Source organism: Euprymna scolopes, chromosome 4 (assembly GCF_053919585.1).
Source record: "Euprymna scolopes isolate OS-2025 chromosome 4, ASM5391958v1, whole genome shotgun sequence".
In the NCBI taxonomy this organism is placed as follows: Eukaryota; Metazoa; Mollusca; class Cephalopoda; order Sepiida; family Sepiolidae; genus Euprymna; species Euprymna scolopes.
Window position 1 is genome coordinate 57663662 of NC_136485.1, and position 21038 is coordinate 57684699.

Sequence of the window (21038 nt, forward strand, 5' to 3'; positions counted from 1 at the left end):
ACACACACACACATATATATATATATATATATATATATATATATATATATATATATATATATATATATATATAAGAACAAGTAGTTAATAAAGCATGTTAAAAAACACTTTGGAAAAGAGTTAAAAACATATTTAATTTTTAAAAAGGTTTTTAAAATGAAATATGTGTTTAACTCTTTTTCAGATCGTTTTTTAACATATTTTATTAACTACTTATTCTTATTATAAGCTCTATCTCCTATTTGGTTTTATCGAGCTTTTACATCTGGTTGAGATTACTTTATAAATATTAATTCTTTAATATATTTATAATTTACTTTAGTTTTGCCATCTTGGATTATTTTGATAAACTTAACTGTAATTCTTATTACATATATATATATATATATATATATATATATATATATATATATATATATAACTTAACTGTAATTCTTATTACATATATATATATATATATATATATATATATATATATATATATATATATATATATATATATATATGATGAAAATAATGGAAATAGTATTCCGACAAAATAGAGAAAATAAAAAAGGAACACACCGTATTATGTGTTCACCAACGTTTCGTCTTTATTTCACCCAGAGGAAGTCTCGAAATAAAGACGAAACGTTGGTGAACACATAATACGGTGTGTTCCTTTTTTATTTTCTCTCTCTCTCTCTATATATATATATATATAGTTTCATCCTAACGGGTCATCCAGCACTGTTTATAACAGTCTTCTATGTATGCTTGCCTCCATAGATATAAATTGGCCTTAATTCTGTTTCTTTCACCGCAGTAATTGTGTTGGCTACATGGTCGTGAGCGTTCAGACAAAAGTTAAACTGTTTACTTTGATTTGAGGGTTTCGAATCATGTTAGTGACAGAATCATCCCCCAATAAATTGATGATTCTAAGAAAACGATGAAACACGTAAACACATGTGTATATGTCTATGAATTTAAAAAAAATATTTGTTATAATATTGATTAGATATATGAATAGAGATATAATAATAAAAACACTACTAGTGCAATCAATCAGGTACCTCAACTAGTTATGTAATTTGAGAAAAGTCAGGGAAGAACTTTCTTGAAATAAAACAAAAGAGAAAATTAATGAATAAAATTTAAAAAAAAACACCAAATTTTTGAAGATCAAATAAAAAATGAAAGGAAAGATGACAGCAGTTCAGTTTAAGTTTCTTTTTTCTAATTCCGTTTGTTTTATTGATTCTTCAAGAAATCTCTCGCAACAGACACCTATTTTCTTTGAGACAAATTGAAGGTCTCAGATCTAAAATGAAGTCGCTAAATCTGCCTGCTGCCATTTGAAGAAAATTAACTCGTCTGCCTTCTTTTTCATTTTTAATCTTCTGTTGACTTTCACAACTTAACCTCGAAAATCACTTGCAAAAAAAAAAAAAAAAAAATTAAAAAAAAAAACGCAAAACAAAGAAAAAAAAATCTATAAATATCTGTAACGATAAAGCTATCAGAAATTATTTCTTTAGATTCGTTTTGGCACACGCAGTTTCTTATATTGACACTGTTGTCATATTTGCACTGTTTGAGGGTTCTTAATTAGGTTTACAAGTGTATTTGTAATTTCCTTATCATCATCCTTTCTTCTTTTTTTTGTACCCTTTCTTTCGCAGACGTGATGTTGCTTGTCTTCGTTTCTCTTCTTTTTTTTGCTAAAGTGTCACCACTTATCAAGGCCCAAAGGCTACTCAAGGCTAGAGGTGGCAGTGTAGTAATCGTTAATTGTGTAAATTGGGTACAATTTGATTATTTATGAAGACAGCTAAACTAGATATTGTTTACATTGGATTTGAAGGCTATCATGTTGTATTCAACCAGGAAGCAGGCCAGCAGAACAGTATTCCACAGGCGGGCAGTTCTGAGAAATAAGCTTTAGGTACGGTTAGAGAATGGGGGGTTGTATACAGTGGTTGTAGCTAGTTGAGTGTTTTTATGAAAGTTTCGCAAGGGGGACCACAGATTGAAATTCAGTTGAGCATTTGCCACGAAAATAACGATAGAGCAGAGAGAGACTAGCAACGTCTCTTCTGTGGGAAAGCAGTTGCAGGGAAGAGAAAAGGGCATCACCTACTAGGTTTGTATGAGTCTTTTTGAAGCTTTGTTTTTATTATTTAATAACACAAAATACAGGTTTGAATATACATTATCTTTGAGATTGAGTTATGTTTGAAAGCAAATCCTGTTCTAACGGCTCTACTTGGTTGTAATTTGTAATTAACTGAACGATTCGCAAGTTTCTCTCGTAACTATCGATGTATTTCTTTTATCTCTTTGAATTTATCCACTCTCTGATATTGCTTAATGTCTCTGAGAGCATTTAGGGAAAGAGTGACTCTCTCTTTTTAGCATGTTCATATATATATATGCCTACAACAAGCACATATCTAAATTAGATGGCACAATAATAAGTCTTTTGAATTCTAGATGATGATGATGATGATGGTAATGATGATGATGATGATGATGATTGCAAAAATCAAGAAAGAACTAAAGACGCTCATAAACACAACCAGAATCTTCAGCCAGGATATCCAAATGGAATTCAGTATGGAAAAGTGTGTACCTGATCATGAGAAGGGGAAAACTGGAAGGAATGGAAGAGAGGGAACTAAACTAAACGAAGATGTTAGCACTATATGAACATCATAGCTACAAATATCTAGGAATTCTTGAAGAGACGCAATCAAATCAACAGACATGAAAGAGAAAATTGAGAAGGAACACCTCAGAAGAATAAAACAAAACTCACTGAAACAAAACTACACAGTCGAAACCTAATAAAAAGTATAAACACATAGGCAATGTTACTCTGAACTGTTTTGTAGGTTGGACCAAAGAAGAACTGAGGTATCTCAACCAGAAGACCAGGAAACTAATGAGTATGCACAATATATTACACCCGAAGGATGCTGACCGACTCTATGTGAAAAGGAAAGACGGAGAAAGAGGACTGGTTTTTACAGAAGACTATGTAAATGACATGAAAAAAAAACAATTAGAAAAATGCATAATGCAGAACATCGACAGAATAATTACTGCAGCAAGAGATACTAAAAAAACGAACAAAACAGAAAAAAGAGAGGCAAGAGATGACACGAGAAAACAATGGGAAGAGAAACAGCTACATGGACGATTGATAAGGGTGACAGAAGATGAGACTAACAAAAACACTTGGGCATGGCTACAAAAAGGAGACCTAAACAGGGAAACTGAATCACTAATAACAACCATACAAGACAAAACAATTATTAGAGCCAACTAGATCAAAGCAAGGATCGACAAGGCACAACAAAAGAGTAAATGCAGACTCTGTGAATAAAGAGATGAAAAAATAGACCCCATAATAAGCAAAGGCAGAAAACTATATAAAAAAAAAAGAATATAAAAATAGACACGATCAAGGGGGGAAGGCAATACACAGGGAATTATGCAGACAATTACATCTTAAATACCGTGACAAATAATACAAGCACAAACCGGCAATAGTACTTGAAAATGAAAGTTACAAAATCCTATAAGACATGGTTATACAAACGGATAAACTCATCCAAGTAAGAAGACATATCATAATAGTCAATAAGAAGGAAATGTTCTGCCAAATTGTATATTTTGCCATTCCAACAGATTGCAGAATAAAAATCAAGGAGATAGATAAACGGAGAACTGGCCAAAGACTTCAAGGATATGGAAGATGAAGAAAGTTAAGATAACACTATTAATAGTAGAAGCACTAAAAACAATATCAAAAAGCTTTAAAAAAAAAAAAGAATGGGAGAGATTGGAATTAGAAGGATGACCAAGAAAATACAACGGATAACAATAATGAAAATGGCTGAATTATTAAGGAAAATCCTTGCATGCAGACATTAATACACATACGCTAAAAACGCTAACTGGACATATACAAATTGCAACAAATGTAAAGCAAAAAAATAGAGGAATACCGCATGGAGTCAAGAAAACTATGTATTATTGTCAGTAAACACCTCCTTAAAAAAATATTTTTTAATAAAAAAAAATATTGAAAAATTGAAAAAAATTATGTCGGCATCAACTGGTATCACATTAAATAGTCGTGAAGGGACAAGGAGGATGGAAAGACCCAATAAATAAAGCGCTAACCTGACCTCCGTTAGATGAGTATGAAGAGAACTGAGATCTTGAGAAGGTTTATTGCCACCCAAATTCCAGTAAAGATCAATGGTAAACGGCTGGTGTAATAATGCAAATTCATTTGCCAAGGTTATCGAAAGTGATGGAGGGTGCTAGAAATCTGGGGAGGCTTGTTGTCACCTAGACTCCAGAGAACACCACACAGCAGATGAATTAAAGTGTTTGCATAGAAAAACATTCAGATGTCAGCTTCGTTTTATTTTTCTTTTAAATTGTAGTGGAGCCGGAAAGAGTGAAAGTAAAAACACGACGACTTGGTGAGAATAAGAAGAACATTTATATCAAGCAAGGGATAGTGGTACAGAAAAGGTTAGTAAGTCCGTGGTGAGTCGTCTCTGTACGACATCCGGTATAGCTCTCATTGAGCGGTCTAGACTTGCTAGTTATATGCCTAATGGACAAGTCCATCAGCGGTTATAAGGGTGTGTATGTCCCCACAACATAAATAAAAATGAACATGATTCTAAATATAACTAAATAAAAAAAGTTTTAAATTGTTCTAAAAAAATTAAAATGAAAGAAAAACTAAATAATTAAATGAAAACCTAAATAATTAAAATTAAAAAGATAAATAAAAGTTTGTTTGTTTGTTTGTTTTACTTAAAGAGTCGTATTAAAAACGTTCGTCGAACTTGTTTAATAAATATTACATTTTACTTTGCAATTTGCGTCACATACTTTTCCAGAGAATTGATTGTCAAGTCCAAATATCAGCTTTTTTTTTTCTTTGTTTCTTTTAAATAAAAATTGAAAAAGGTTTTTTACCATGATCTAATATAAGAAAAAAACAAACATACGAAATAGGGAGCTAAAGTGGCCGAAAAAATTGGTGCTCACTGTACATTAATGTCTTAGTAAAATAGAGTTATCTCTCTCAGATCAGTGACGACATATCCAACAGCACCGGCAAAAAAAAAAGTTATAGCCATTGACTTGTGATAAATGCTTCGTTAAGAGTGGCGCATCTTTGTTTACAAAGCCTTCGGCAGAAGTGATGTAAGAAAATTTTAAGGTTCGGACGACCAACACTCCATATAAAGTAGCTTTTTAAAAAAAAAAAATATAAAAATAGAAGTTTTGGTAAATTTTTACTTGGTTTCCAGCTTAACATTTTCCTTTAAAATGACGACTTTTACGGTTTTCGAGTATGCTGAAAACGAATATCGTAATTAAATTTTCCGCAAATAAGTAGTTTTCCGGATATTAAACAATGTAATTCTTTATGTTAAAAGTGGTGGCTATAGTTATACGCACAAGTGCTCATATTTTTGCCATAATTAATATTCTCACTATTCCATAGCTAGCCATAACATATACTGACCCAACGGGTCACCGGTAGTCTAGAATTAATATAAAAATAAAAACATTTAGTTGTGCAAGAAGAATGTGTTAAAAGGTATGTCACAATTTACGAAATTTTTTAATGAAATCAAAGATGAATGAATGCTGGTAATGGTTGTGACCCAACGAATCACAGGTACATCTAGTGTGGTTATAGATCCATATTATTTTTCTTATTTTTCATTGCTATGTGTAAATTCCAACGTTTGTGTGCGTTCACCGTGTGAACTATTCAAGCATAACAATTTTTCAATTTTTACCCCTTAGCAGCCCTTTTTTCCGGATGAAAACAGATTAAAAACTTTTCCACATGTTTGATTATCTTATTTCAAATCTGTAGATCAAAAATTCATTGAGTATATAGGTTGCAAAGTGTCCTGACACACACATATTCTCACTTTTACGGATATATAGATTAGTCATGTAATTTTGGTTAGTGGACGTCGTTATAGGCAATGATTTTATGTCATTTTCATTTTATTTCTAGCTTTTACAAAGTAGAAAAGTGAAAAAAAAAAACAATAGAAAATGAAATCGTCTTTTCTTTATTTTTTAACTGTCTTCTATTACCCGCCTTGTTAGTTTGCCAAAATCATAACTTCGCATAATACTCTTTTTTTTTATTTAGATTTTATACCTTTTCTCCGCCTTCCCGTAATTACTCCTTTTCCAAATCTAATTCTGTATGTTAAACATTGTCTTAAACACGAGATGCCATTTTCATTTTTTTTTCTCCCAATTCATTAAAACGATGATCACAAAAAATGTGCCACATATTCCTTTTTGTGTTGTGTTCTTTCATTATAAAATACTAGCCTGGGTGCCCGGCGTTGCCTGAGTGTTTGGAGGTATGTATTGAGCAAAAAAAAAAAAGTGGTAGTAAGTAGGGAGGCGTGACGTGTTTGCTGTTGCGCCCATCGCCAAACCGGAAGTGATGTAGGTTTAAATTAAGGCTAGACAATCGAAAAGAGGACATGACTTTCGAAAATATCAACGAAAACTGACCCCTCCCTGTAGAAAAGTGCTCAGTTGAAAGTGAAGGAATTAAAGTTTTTGGCTATTTTTTTAATATTTGCCATCCGAAGGGTCGAGCTTCAAAACAATAACGATCTTATGAAAATCCGTAGCCTCTGTCGAAAGTTTTAGGCATACATACATACATACATACATACATACATGATGATTGCAACGTCTTGTCAGACGAGTGCCACTCCCTCAGACATTTAAAATCCATGAGCCCAAATGCCTGAGGGAGTATCTATACAAATATGATGTTACAGAGTCTTAGCTTTGTACGACAGCTAAGTCTCTCTCTCAGTTCAAAATGTTGAGATCCAGCAACAAGCAAGAGCAAGACAGCCAGCAACAAATTAAACTGCAGACCAGCTTAATGCGGGTAATGGTCTTCCGCTTTAAGGTTTTTTAAATCAGAGATTTGCTTCTCCTAGAAAGGTTGCCTTCACCATGGCTTACGGGAGCCCTCTCCACCCCAATACACATATACACACACAAATATACACGGTGCTAGTTGGCCGTTGACCCAGAAAAAGAGTTCATTCGCCCTTTGGAAGGTCTTGTTTTTAATCCTTCAGGGAGACTAGCCGCCCTCCTCACCAAACAAGTCTGGTGGAGGAACCAGTTTAGTCGCCGGTGACCCGACCATGAGGCAGGTAGTACTGGGTTACATGGTACCAGTAGCACATGACATGACCTGACATACATACATACATACATACATACATACATACATTTAAATAGACAGGTGAGATTCATATTATAGATTTCAATTATAAGCGTAAAGACCCTAAAAAATTGATGGCACCCACGCGTTCCATCTACAAGACCAGAGGGAAGAATGGGATAATAACATAACAACTTTGATTAACTCAATCCTTCAAAATATCAGCATAATTTGTAAGTTAAATCGCACGAAATGTGTAATGATTGTACAGTTCTATCTTTTTCCATACAACAATTAGGATGCTGACAAAAATGATGATGATGAGCAATTGTTGTCATTTTCTTAAAGACAAACAAGAATGGTTAGCTTCGTTAGGACAAATTAACTCAATAAAAAATTTTTTTTACTAAAATTGTCATCCATTAATTAAGGGCAGTTGTTCTCTGGGTTTCATTTGACTTCAGTCAAAGTTCTCAGAAATCAAAGGGACCCCTTCCTGGGGCTAACACTTAATCCCTAATTGAGACACATGGATATTCGAATATTCCATTAAAGTTCTCCCTTAAATCTCAAACACTGAGTTAGTAAAGAAGTCAGGAACATAATTCTCCTTTCTTCAATTGACAATTTAACATATTATGTTATAATATATCTTTCTTATGGTTTCTTGGTCTTACAAGATTCCAGGACAAGAATTCTTCTTGAGTTCTTCTAGACTTCTTCGATGGAATATCCAGCTTCGTGCTGATACTTAAGATAGCTTTACTTGGAGAAGGTGCTTTATTCCTTGTAAAAGCGATTGTGAAAGCCATAAAGAGGAGATCTTATTTGGGCTGCGAATATTATGAGATTTTGAATATTTAGTCAGGGTTTACTTGTAAAAAAAAGTATCCTCATGCCAGGTGGATCTGACAAATCTTTGTATAGTGCCTAATAAGCATTCAAGTTCTCTCCATATATATATATATATATATATATATATATATATATATATATATATATATATATATATATACGGTATAATCACGTTGAAACATTGGTTCTCATCAGATCACTGAAATTAAGCAACGTTGAGCCTGGTTAGTACCAGATGGGTGACCATTTGGGAATTCTAGGCACTGTATGTGCTCTCCGCTTATCTCAACGTTTGTTTCCAGTCGTCCTGTACATACACTTCACTTGTCACTGGTATTTAACAACGTCAACTCAGAAGATATGTGGTTGGAGATTGCACTTCTCCTGCCACAAAATTTTACGTGCAGGCACCCCTACGTGAGTATCCATAGTCTGTCAAAGACTGAAGGAGTCTGTATATATATATATATATATATATACATATATGTGTGTGTGTGTGTGTGTGTGTGTGTGTGTGTGTGTGTGTGTGTGTGTGTGTGTGTGTGTGTGTGTGTGTGTGTGTGTGTGTGTGTATATATTTAAAGTTGTCATTTTTAATTTGCTTTGTAAAAGCTAAACACATAATACTAATAACACTGTACAGAGAGACAGGCATTCAAGTTTCTCTCTTTTTTTATTATTTTACTTTGGCTCGTTTTGAGAGATCAAGGGACTTCATCCTGGAGCTAACATTTGATTTCATTATTATTTGAATTTATATCCGAGGGCTCTTTTAAGAATAGCCGTTGTTCCCTTTATGACTGCTATTTGTATTTTGTGCCAGCTTAATCTTCCAGGGATTGTTTCCAATGTATTTCTTGAGATTTTTTTTTCATTAGGCTAGTTACTCCTATTACAACTGGTATAATGTTGATTTCTTTAAGAGATCATGTCGTTTTTAAATCATTCTTTAGGTCCTAATATTTTGCTAGCTTTTCTCGTTCAGCTCTATTAAGGCCATAGTCATTTGGGACTATGACATCGATAATGAGCGCAGTTCTTTAAGGCTTGTTCCATATTACAATGTCTGGTTTAATAGCCTTATCTTTTATGTATTTGCCCGCCTTGTCATATAAACTACAAAATAAAGACCAACATAGTTGATATATTCTTGATCAGCATTGTCCTGTACAAATAATATCTAAAATTTTACAAAATTATAGATTCTCTGAGCGTCAACTGGTTTCGCCAGGGTAGGGAGAGGTTTTCAGTGTTATTATGTACTAATTTGGAAAGAAATTACAAACAAATTCCACAAAAATCTATTATATAAAGTAGAGTTGTCTATGTCCGATTAAAGAGGAATGGGCTGGGTGAAGGAGAAGGGGGATTTGCGAATAGAAAGGGAAAACGTGAGGAGGGAGGAGAAAAAGATAGAATTATAGAAGTTTTAAAAGAAATATATTTTTGCTTCTGCTAATACCGGGTAGCCTTGCTAGTATTATTATAGGAGAATGTTACAGTTTATTTCACGTATCATGCGTATTGTATTAAAAGAGTTTTATGTTTTAGAAGAGTGTGGCAAAACTGGGAGGAAGTGAAGGCACGGGGAAACAACAATAAGAAAACATATAGTATTTTCGCATCCATTGGTTATAATTTTCTTTCACCACTTACTATCTTCTCCTTAATTTACAGAGTGTAATCCAGTGAAATGCTAATATTTCGAAGCATTACCACTATAAAAAGTACCTAGGAAACGTAGTACAATCGGATGTATAGTTGTGTTAATACTGCATCAGATAGTGCTCAGGCCCGAAGTTAAATTTATAGGCGAAGTAGATTTATATTTGTTTACTTTTTGTTTTTATGATTTAATTCAATTGTTTTCATTTTTCTTTTTCCTTTTTTTTATTTTTATATATTTAAATTTTAGCTTTTTTATTTACGTTTGTTAAATGTAGATGCCTTTTTATATTCCCTGTGTAATGTGTTGTCAAATAGAAGGGGGAAGCATGAGGATAATGAAGCCATTAACGATGTCTTGAATTGTAACTTTCGTGCTGATTAGAGCAAGCACTTAATTTCGATTATAATTTAACTGGTCAGAAACAATCTCTAACATTAATCTAATGCTCCCTTTGATTTTTTTTTTTTTTTTGTGATTTTAGCCATATTCCAAGATTTCGTATTTTGGTTCAAATTAAAAGCAAGAAATTATCCACAAATTCTAGGAGATGTTATTCATGAAATATCAATAATAAAAAAACACCTTAAATTTAATTAGAATCATTAGCCCATAAAAATTTCTTAACTTAATGTGAAAACATTGTATATTTTAACTATGTCAAACATTATTTACTGTTAATATCTATTTTTCATTATTTTTTTATTATTTACTTATTTATTTTTACTATATTTTATCTCTCTCTCTCTCTCTCTCTCTCTCTATATATATATATATATATATATATATATATATATATATATATATATATATATATATATATATACACACACAATTGTACATACATGTATATATATATATAGATATAGACACACATATAGATACACGCATTCACACACGTTCACACACACACATGCACACACACACACACACACACACACACACACACACACACACATATATATATATATATATATATATATATATATATATATATATATATATATATATATATATATTACGTTCCTATCTGTTTATCCTTATTCTACAGCCTGAACCTAATGAATCAAATCTCAAAGTATTTCTAAATCTCAAAAACAATCTCTAAAGCCTCAAAATATCCTGAGGTACCTTAAACCTTTTCAGTCATAAAAAAACTTAAAAACCTAAACAATAAAACTTATAAAATAGTAGTACTAATAATTAATAAATACAAATGTAAGTATGAATACTTAGCGAAAGATGCAAAAGCCTATACGAATTGAACATTAGAATTCCAGTTAATTTAAAATTTGTTTCCAATAATGTTCACTGTGCCTAATGTATAATTATATTGAGTGTACAGACCCAGAAATTTTCACATATCAACCTTACTCAAGAAAATGATATAGATAATTCTATTAGGATTTACCCATTATCGATTCTTACCATATTCCACATTATGGTTAATCACAGTTTAAGGTTAGCATTAAAACTTACTTGATTCTAATTAGATTAATTTCTATAAATCTTTTCTTAAAATACTAAATCATTAATAAGATGTATTTTTCCGCAGTTCACGTTGTATATAAAAATTTAAATTGTCACACTACTACTTATATGGGTTTAAAATATGCCAGTATATATCTCATTCCATGGAAACAATTTTGTATAATCTCTGGTTTTTTATTAAGCAAATTCCCATTAGATGTAACTATATGAAAGGATTCCAAAGTGCATCAATTACATTTTTTCTTTTTTTAGGTATATATTTATATATTTATTTTACATTTATTTATTTTACCTAATATTGACCATTTTAATTCATAATGAATTTTATTTTTAACTAATTCCCTAACATATTTGCCTAAAGAAATAAAGTGATTTATCAGATTCAGCATTCAATTCAATTTTGAAAAAGCACAAGTGGTTTTCGTATCTCTCACTAAATGTAGTGCAAGTGGATCCGACATGTTTTAGTATTATTTGCAATTTGTATACAACATTTATAGTTCAAAATTTCTGTTTAATGGACAATTATTCTTATTTCTACAATTACAGTTGTTTTTAGTTAAATTGTTGTATTAATAGGTTCATGCTCATCATGTGTACGGTATACACATTGTATGTATTAAAGAGCTTACCTAATTTAATATTCCAAAGAAAGTTCCTATTAATGATACCATAATTTTTTTGAATACTAAAGAGATTACTGTACTGTGGACTAAACCATATGGCGGATCATATCCTATTTTTCTTGATTTTATTATTTGTATTAGGTGCCCTAGAACTCTCATATTGGTTTTGGTCATTAGATAATCCATTTTCAATTATATTGCTGCTACTATTATTTCTCCTTCTATTTTTCCATAGCCCTATTATATTTTGTTAGCTTCACTATTACTTCTTTATTTGATTTGTTAAAACTAATCTTATGTCTAATATATATATATATGTGTGTGTGTGTGTGTGTGTGTGTGTGTGTGTGTGCGCGCGTGTGTGTGTGTGTGTGTGTGTGTGTGTGTGTGTGTGTGTGTGTGTGTGTGTGTGTGTGTGTGTGTGTGTGTGTGTGTTAGTATGAGGGCTATATAGGGATGATGTTTTATGTTAATCCTAAAGTAAATAGCTTGGATTAAGGGGGGAAAAAGCTGCAGAAATTATTTAAGTCTTAAAATATCTATAGATATTAATCATAGTGTAGTCAATATATATATATATATATATATATATGTATGTATATATAAGCAAACATTTGTAACATAGCAGAATTCATGGCTTCATTAGACCTTTTTTTAATGTATAGATTTTTAATAATCATCTATTCGTGTCAAAATCCAAAAAACCCGAATAATCTTGACAAAAAAAAAAAAAAAAAATACCAAAGGAACAAAATGCTGGAGAGAATTTCAAGAAACAACGTAAATGTAAAATCTTTAGATGTCAAAGCAACCTTTTAAATTCCGGTACGCTAGAATCAGCATCATTGGATGGATTGTATTCGCATTAAACATTTTAAAATAAAGAATGCTGTCTAAATACACACGCAATATATATATATATATATATATATATATATATATATATATATATATATATATATATTCCGACTTCCTGTCATTAAATACTAACTAACGGTTTACCATTTATGCCCGCTGACATAGATAATTTTCCTAAAATCCCACAGAGTGAGAAAGGGAAATTATTGACAGTGACTATAGGAAGACGAGTTTTTGTTGTGAACGTTTTAAAGAGGGGAACTATAGATTGGAGTTCAGTGGAGCATGTACCGTTAAAAATATACTTTTTCCACGTCTGAGTTCTTATCCTTCTCTATTGTTTTTCATTTCTTGCGCAGAAATTGTTTAGCATCTTTCAAGCAAGCTGTGATAAAAGTAGTTAACCGGCAGTTCAGTTTCGAGGTAATTTATTTCATGACTATTATCACTTCCCCATCTTCACGATTACCTTTTCTTTTGTTGCGTGCAGTCTTTTTCAAAGTCATACATTTTCTTTGCTATAGAAATTAAATTTAGCAACTGCATGTCCTTCAGAGTTACCTCCAAGTGATGATTTGGATGAACAGTGGTGAGGCCACGGACACTACTGAATGGGGATGAGAACTGCGGAACAACAGTCTAGTTCCAGTGATGATGGATACTTCACCTGCGCCAGAAACACTTCTGAAAATAATTCACTGCAACTGTTCTGGTGGTTGTAGTACACTTCCGTGCATTTGCAAAAGACACGAACTTATCTCTTCACGAGGACCATGTCAAGACACTGCTTTCTCACTCATATTTGTGACAATATGAGCGATGAAGTAGTGTCTGATGATGAAAATAGTAACTATTGAACTGACACAGTTATTCAGTGATGAGATATGTTTTAAAAGCACTGTGTATTCTATAATCTTTAAAAATGTACATGTATGTCATGAAGTCATTAATGACGCCATAACCTCGCCTGTCCATGCAGTGAGTATAAAACTTTGTGTAAAAATTATTAGATCAAAATATATATTATAAAAAAATGCAAACTCTTCTGTAAGCAACAGCTACAGCTTTGAAATAGGGAAATTTGGTTATTTTTAGTGCGATGGTTTGCATCGTTTTATGATGTCATAGTTAGGACCTTTGTGGTGATCAGATTTTGGTAAACTTTTAGTATGTTTTTTCCCACATAAAATAGTAATAAAAAGTCATAAAACGATTTCTTGGAATTTGTTCAGGGTAAAGGGCTTTTTCTTCGTATTTTGATTGGACCATTATGATGAAAAAAAAAGACTTTCAAGTATTTGGAGGTCAAATCGAAGGTCATTTTCAAATTGATTCCAGATTAATCTGAAACCATTTCAGATGCCAAAATGAATCTGATGATCATATGACCAAAAGATTCCTCATTGGAAATTTTCTACGCTAAAAAATGTAAAAAAAATAAAATAAAATAGAAACCATTAAAGAATGTTCTTTTTAATCAAAACCGATTTTTTTTTTTTTTTTTTGTCGAGAGTTCAATAAGTTTTCAAATTTACTTTTTGTCGAGATCCTAGGTACACATGTCCATCACGTAATTCAAAAACTTGGATAATAAAATATCAACGCACTATAGATGTTAAATATTTTCTGTGTGCACACACGCGCGCACACACACACACACACACACGCACATATATATATGTCAAGTTAGTGGGAGAAAGAACTCTAGCAGAGCGCTCAATTATTTTTAAAAATATAGAAATAAGAACATAATATATATTTATATATGTGTTATAGAAGGCCATGTTAACATCGGTACCGTCAATTAAAAATCCAAATAAAGAGAATCAATGTTTGGTCGCATATGTTAGACTCTCTTCAGTCTCTGTTTATGTCTGTCTTCCTGGAAAATGATAGTACCTATGGATCCCTTTTGTTTAGATTTGAAAACGGGAGTACTGATATTGTCCTGGTCTTCTGTAATGAATAAATAAATAAATGTCTGACCCGTTTGGATAATCAATTGAACTCAGATTAGATTGTTCTAATCAGAAACAGTGACTTTAAAAGAGAAGTTAAATATAAAAAATAGAAGATAAAATCTAAAATTAGTCTGCTTTTAACCCCACTCTCTCTCCCTCTCCCCTTCTCGCTCCCTCTCTCTCTCTCTCTCTCTCTCTCTCTCTCTTTCTCTCTCTCTCTATCTCTGTCTGTCTTTGTCTCTGTCTGTCTGTCTGTCCTCTCTCTCTCTCTCTCTCTCTCTCTCTCTCTCTCTCTCTCTCTCTCTCTCTCTCTCTCTCTCTCTCTCTCCTTGCACGCGCGCTTTCTCTCTCTCTCTTATAGGTTAAAGAATATAATTACATAATTACCACTGGTGACATCCCCACTTGTATATAATGGACATAAAATGTTTTAAAAAATAGTCATGTAAATGAGGCATACAGATGGCTGTGTATGGATCTTTGTTTTTTTTTTATTATATATACAGTATTTTAAAATACTATCCATACACAGATGGCTGTGTATGGATCTTTGTTTTTTTTTATTATATATACAGTATTTTAAAAGACTATCCATACACAGATGGCTGTGTATGGATCTTTGTTTTTTTTTATTATATATACAGTATTTTAAAAGACTATCCATACACAGATGGCTGTGTATGGATCTTTGTTTTTTTTATTATATATACAGTATTTTAAAAGACTATCCATACACAGATGGCTGTGTATGGATCTTTGTTTTTTTTATTATTATATATACAGTATTTTAAAAGACTATCCATACACAGATGGCTGTGTATGGATCTTTGTTTTTTTTTATTATTATATATACAGTATTTTAAAAGACTATCCATACACAGATGGCTGTGTATGGATCTTTGTTTTTTTTATTATATATACAGTATTTTAAAAGACTATCCATACACAGATGGCTGTGTATGGATCTTTGTTTTTTTTATTATATATACAGTATTTTAAAAGACTATCCATACACAGATGGCTGTGTATGGATCTTTGTTTTTTTTTTATTATATATACAGTATTTTAAAAGACTATCCATACACAGATGGCTGTGTATGGATCTTTGTTTTTTTTATTATATATACAGTATTTTAAAAGACTATCCATACACAGATGGCTGTGTATGGATCTTTGTTTTTTTTATTATATATAAAGTATTTTAAAAGACTATCCATACACAGATGGCTGTGTATGGATCTTTGTTTTTTTTATTATACATACAGTATTTTAAAAGACTATCCATACACAGATGGCTGTGTATGGATCTTTGTTTTTTTTATTATATATACAGTATTTTAAAAGACTATCCATACACAGATGGCTGTGTATGGATCTTTGTTTTTTTTATTATATATACAGTATTTTAAAAGACTATCCATACACAGATGTCTGTGTATGGATCTTTGTTTTTTTTATTATATATACAGTATTTTAAAAGACTATCCATACACAGATGGCTGTGTATGGATCTTTGTTTTTTTTATTATATATACAGTATTTTAAAAGACTATCCATACACAGATGGCTGTGTATGGATCTTTGTTTTTTTTTATTATATATACAGTATTTTAAAAGACTATCCATACACAGATGGCTGTGTATGGATCTTTGTTTTTTTTTATTATATATACAGTATTTTAAAAGACTATCCATACACAGATGGCTGTGTATGGATCTTTGTTTTTTTTATTATTATATATACAGTATTTTAAAAGACTATCCATACACAGATGGCTGTGTATGGATCTTTGTTTTTTTTTTATTATATATACAGTATTTTAAAAGACTATCCATACACAGATGGCTGTGTATGGATCTTTGTTTTTTTTTATAATATATACAGTATTTTAAAAGACTATCCATACACAGATGGCTGTGTATGGATCTTTGTTTTTTTTTATTATATATACAGTATTTTAAAAGACTATCCATACACAGATGGCTGTGTATGGATCTTTGTTTTTTTTATTATATATACAGTATTTTAAAAGACTATCCATACACAGATGGCTGTGTATGGATCTTTGTTTTTTTTTATTATATATACAGTATTTTAAAAGACTATCCATACACAGATGGCTGTGTATGGATCTTTGTTTTTTTTTTATTATATATACAGTATTTTAAAAGACTATCCATACACAGATGGCTGTGTATGGATCTTTGTTTTTTTTATTATATATACAGTATTTTAAAAGACTATCCATACACAGATGGCTGTGTATGGATCTTTGTTTTTTTATTATATATACAGTATTTTAAAAGACTATTTCATATTATCGATTTAAACAACAATATACAGTTTTGATGCTAATATAAATGTGACAAATGGGAAAACATTTATTTCAATAACAACAACACAGGTACTAAGTTAAGTAGAATTCCTTGCCAAACCTAGAGGCTCATAGAATCGGTGCTTATATTTGGTTACTCAAAACTTAAATGAGACAAAAGGCATGGATCGTTCTCATGACAGGATGCTCGTCTTTCATCGATTTACCCCACCACTGATTAGTAGCCCTACCTACACCACGGTTGAGTATTTCCCAAGCAGTTACTCCTTTTGGGGCTCAAATAGCAGAAGTAGATATGAGTGTATAAAAATAATGTTAAAGGCAGTATTTTCCACATGAGATTAGATTAAGACGAAAAGTGAAAAATTCCACTAGAAGTTAAAATATTAGAATTACAGCTACGTGTCAGCATATGACGTCATGGACAGGAAATTCAAAGTGTGATGTACCAAGAATGCTAGAAATTAAAATTAAGATGTAGCAGAAATGCTAGAATATATATATATATATATATATATATATATATATATATATATATATATAATATAATATAAAGCGGAATGTGTGTGTGTGTGTGTGTGTGTGTGGTCACAAATAGGCTCCTATATGGCTGACTATTTTAAAAAAATGATTACATATAATGATAGAAGATGTATGAGACACAAGAATGGGTATGTTTGATCTGGCAGAACGGTGGTTCATTAAAATTGTGGGGTCTGCGTTCGCGCCTGGTCCACAAAGTATGGAAATAAAAAATTAGAAAATTAAAAAAAAAACGTTTACAAGTGTTTTTGATATAGATGTACATAAGAATACTTTAATAAGTATGTTTTAACTTAAATAGAGATGGTGTAATAAAATTGTGGGGGTCTGCGTTCGTGTCTGGCCTCCATAGAATGGAAATAGGCACAAACTTTAATAAAGACTTTTTATATCTATCTGCGTAAGTATACTTTGATAATTATGTTTCAGTTTGAAGAAATATGGTATAATAAAATTATGGGGTGTTCGTTCACATCTGACCTCCATAGAATGGAAATATGTCACAAAGTTTAACAAGGTTTTTTAATATAGATCCACAGAATATTGTGATAAGTGTTTCAGTGTGAACAGGTATGGTATAATAAATTATGGGGTTTATCTATTTTATTTTTACTTTCATCGTATTTTGCTTTGGTTTTGATACCCCCAAATTCAACCCAAATTCACAACCCTTCCTTTTCATAACCTATCATACTTTCATAAATCAGAGTCCATTTTCTGTAGGCTGTTTTTGAACCCAGTCAGCGACGGGTACATTTGCTAGTATATATATATATATATATATATATATATATATATATATATATATATATAGAAAGAGAGAGAGAGAGAGAGAGAGAGAGAGAGAGAGAGAGCATAATCACGTTGACACACTGGTTCTTGTCAGATCACCAAAGTTAAATAACGATGAGACTGGCCAGTACCAGATGGGTGACCATTTGGGAAGGCTAGGTGCTGTGACGTAAAAATTTCCAGGTTGGTATCTGGAGGCATATTTAATTTCTTTGGAGAGATGCATCCCCACCTCAGTCTTCGTTAAGACATGCATCTAGGAAAAACTCTTATGTAAAATCCTGAGGTCTACTGTCTGTTCTGTCCTATGACAGTCATTGAACCGACAGAGATTAGCAGTTATATAAAAAAATATGCTTGGCTCTGCACAAAACCTTCGCCACTATAAACAAATCTTATGTGTGGATTTCTGAACCACTTAATTGTTGTGGCAGAGCTCATACGTCAAAATCGACGGGAGGAGGTCCAACATCATATATGTATATGTGTGTGTGTGTTTCTCTTTTGTTTTTAACTTCACTAATTGAGACGTTTGTGCAAACGTCATCATGTTTATGGAGTGTGTACATTAGTAATTCACAATGTCTAATCATGTGAAGTAACTTAAAAAAAACCTGACTAATAGATTCCATACAATCTTAATTAATAATTACGTATTTTTTTCCTGAAATCGCTCATCTTCTGAATAATTTAATAGCTGAGGGGGTTTAAATAGAAATAATCTACTTGATGATGACTTCCGGTTTTGAAACTAGAAATTGAAAAAAAACCCAGTTATTCCTTATATCTTAAGCATAGTCTTTGATTCAAAATAACTCTTCCCATTTTACTGCTTTTGATTTTTAGCTGATTATTTGAAAATGTTTCATATTAGGACTAGTCTGAGCGGTTTTTATTATGCACAACATAAGTATAATATGTCTTTATCATAATTTCACTCAAATTGGCCACATTTTCAGCCATGATGTTCGAGAATGAAAAAAATCAAACGAACGCAATGATTGGTTAAAACTAGTTCTGCTACACATGCGTACAAGCACAATCTTTATTGAGATTGTCGGACTGACTTCCTCATCTTGGTTGTTATAGTCACAACGTTTCGACCGTTTTGCCCTCCGGCCTTCATCAGGTGTTTTGTATCGAACTGGGGAACCGTTTGTTAGGAGTCTCGAACCCAACCCTTTATTATTATTACGGGGGTACCGTGTTCGGACTCCAGCTAGGTTCTGGGACATAGTTGCTGATTCTCTGTTTTGAATGTTACTTTTCACTGCCTTCATTCAGGATTGAACTCAGCACCTTTTGGGTAACTGTAAACTTTGATACAACGTCTAGGACCACTCGGCCATATGTCACTAGGGCATGTCCTGTGACATATGGCCGAGTGGTCCTAGACGTTACCATATGTCACTAGGACATGTCCTGTGACATATGGCCAAGTGGTCCTAGACGTTGTATCAATGTTTACAGTTACCCAAAAGGTGCTGAGTTCAATCCTGAACGAAGGCAGTGAAAAGTAACATTCAAAACAGAGAATCAGCAACTATGTCCCAGAACCTAGCTGGAGTCTGAACACGGTACCCCCGTAATAATAATAAAGGTTTGGGTTTGAGACTCCTAACAAACGGTTCCCCAGTTCGATGCAAAACACCTGATGAAGACCGGAGGGCAAAACGGCCGAAACGTTGTGACTATAACAACCAAGATGAGGAAGTCAGTCCGACAATCTCAATAAATGAAAACACCTCATCTAAAAAATACAGACAATTACAAGCACAATGTTATCCACATTTCATGGGTTGGCTATTCCATGCCTGATACATTCTTGCTGGTCACACACAGAGACACCCCCACCTTCAAAATCTAATCAATCAGCAGACATCAGTCAAACAAGGCTCCATGAATTTCAATTTCTTCTTAATATTCCTTCAGCTTAAAACCATAAACTTTTATAATCGAAATCATATAATTGTAGCTAAGTAGGTTATTATATTGTCAATAACATGGCACAACAAAAACAAATTAAAATGGGAACATGAAACAGATATAATAAAAAAGTGACTGAAAACTGTGTTTCCTATCTTGTTACTCTCCTGCGCTGCGTTTATGTGAAATCAATTTCTTTTTAGGAAACCCTTATCATGTAGATGGGAAAATAAGATAAGCACAACAGAAACTACGAAATTATTAATGATAGCATTTAAAAGAAAAACAAAAAAAAAAGCAGAAAATATTATATGTCAATCCACATGAAGTCAACATCTTTATTTCAGGATAATCAATACAAAATAATTAATATCATAAAAATACGTTAAAACAAAAGATATCACGATGCGAGAGGTTTTCTTTTTTTTTTTTTTTTTTTCAAATAAATGAAACATTTATTTAAATTCAAATATTTCGGCTTGACAAGCGTAAAATCCGACACAAGCTCCACTTAATTCATAGATTTGTTCCTGACAGGTACTACCATGCTGAGCTAGAGTGCTTCTGGGAGTAATGGCACCCAAGGAGTGACTTCAGACTCTCCAAAGATAAATACGAAAATATTAATTTGATATAAGTTGTTCAAGTCAACTAAATGGAAATCGTCGTTCGGCTCCATTTAGCACAGCTCCTTTTAACGCTTTCATTACCAAACTATTGAAATGATATGTCAGAGTC

The 21038-nt window shown here is 32.1% G+C and overlaps 1 protein-coding gene and 1 pseudogene across 4 annotated transcripts in view; one reads left to right on the forward strand and one right to left on the reverse strand.

The window, feature by feature from the left end:
- LOC145267360 (arrestin domain-containing protein 3-like) overlaps positions 1-21038 on the reverse strand; it is a 388568-nt gene that overhangs the window by 337399 nt on the left and 30131 nt on the right. The gene's annotated exons all lie outside the window — the stretch shown is intronic.
- LOC145275343 (5S ribosomal RNA) lies at positions 8257-8373 on the forward strand (annotated as a pseudogene).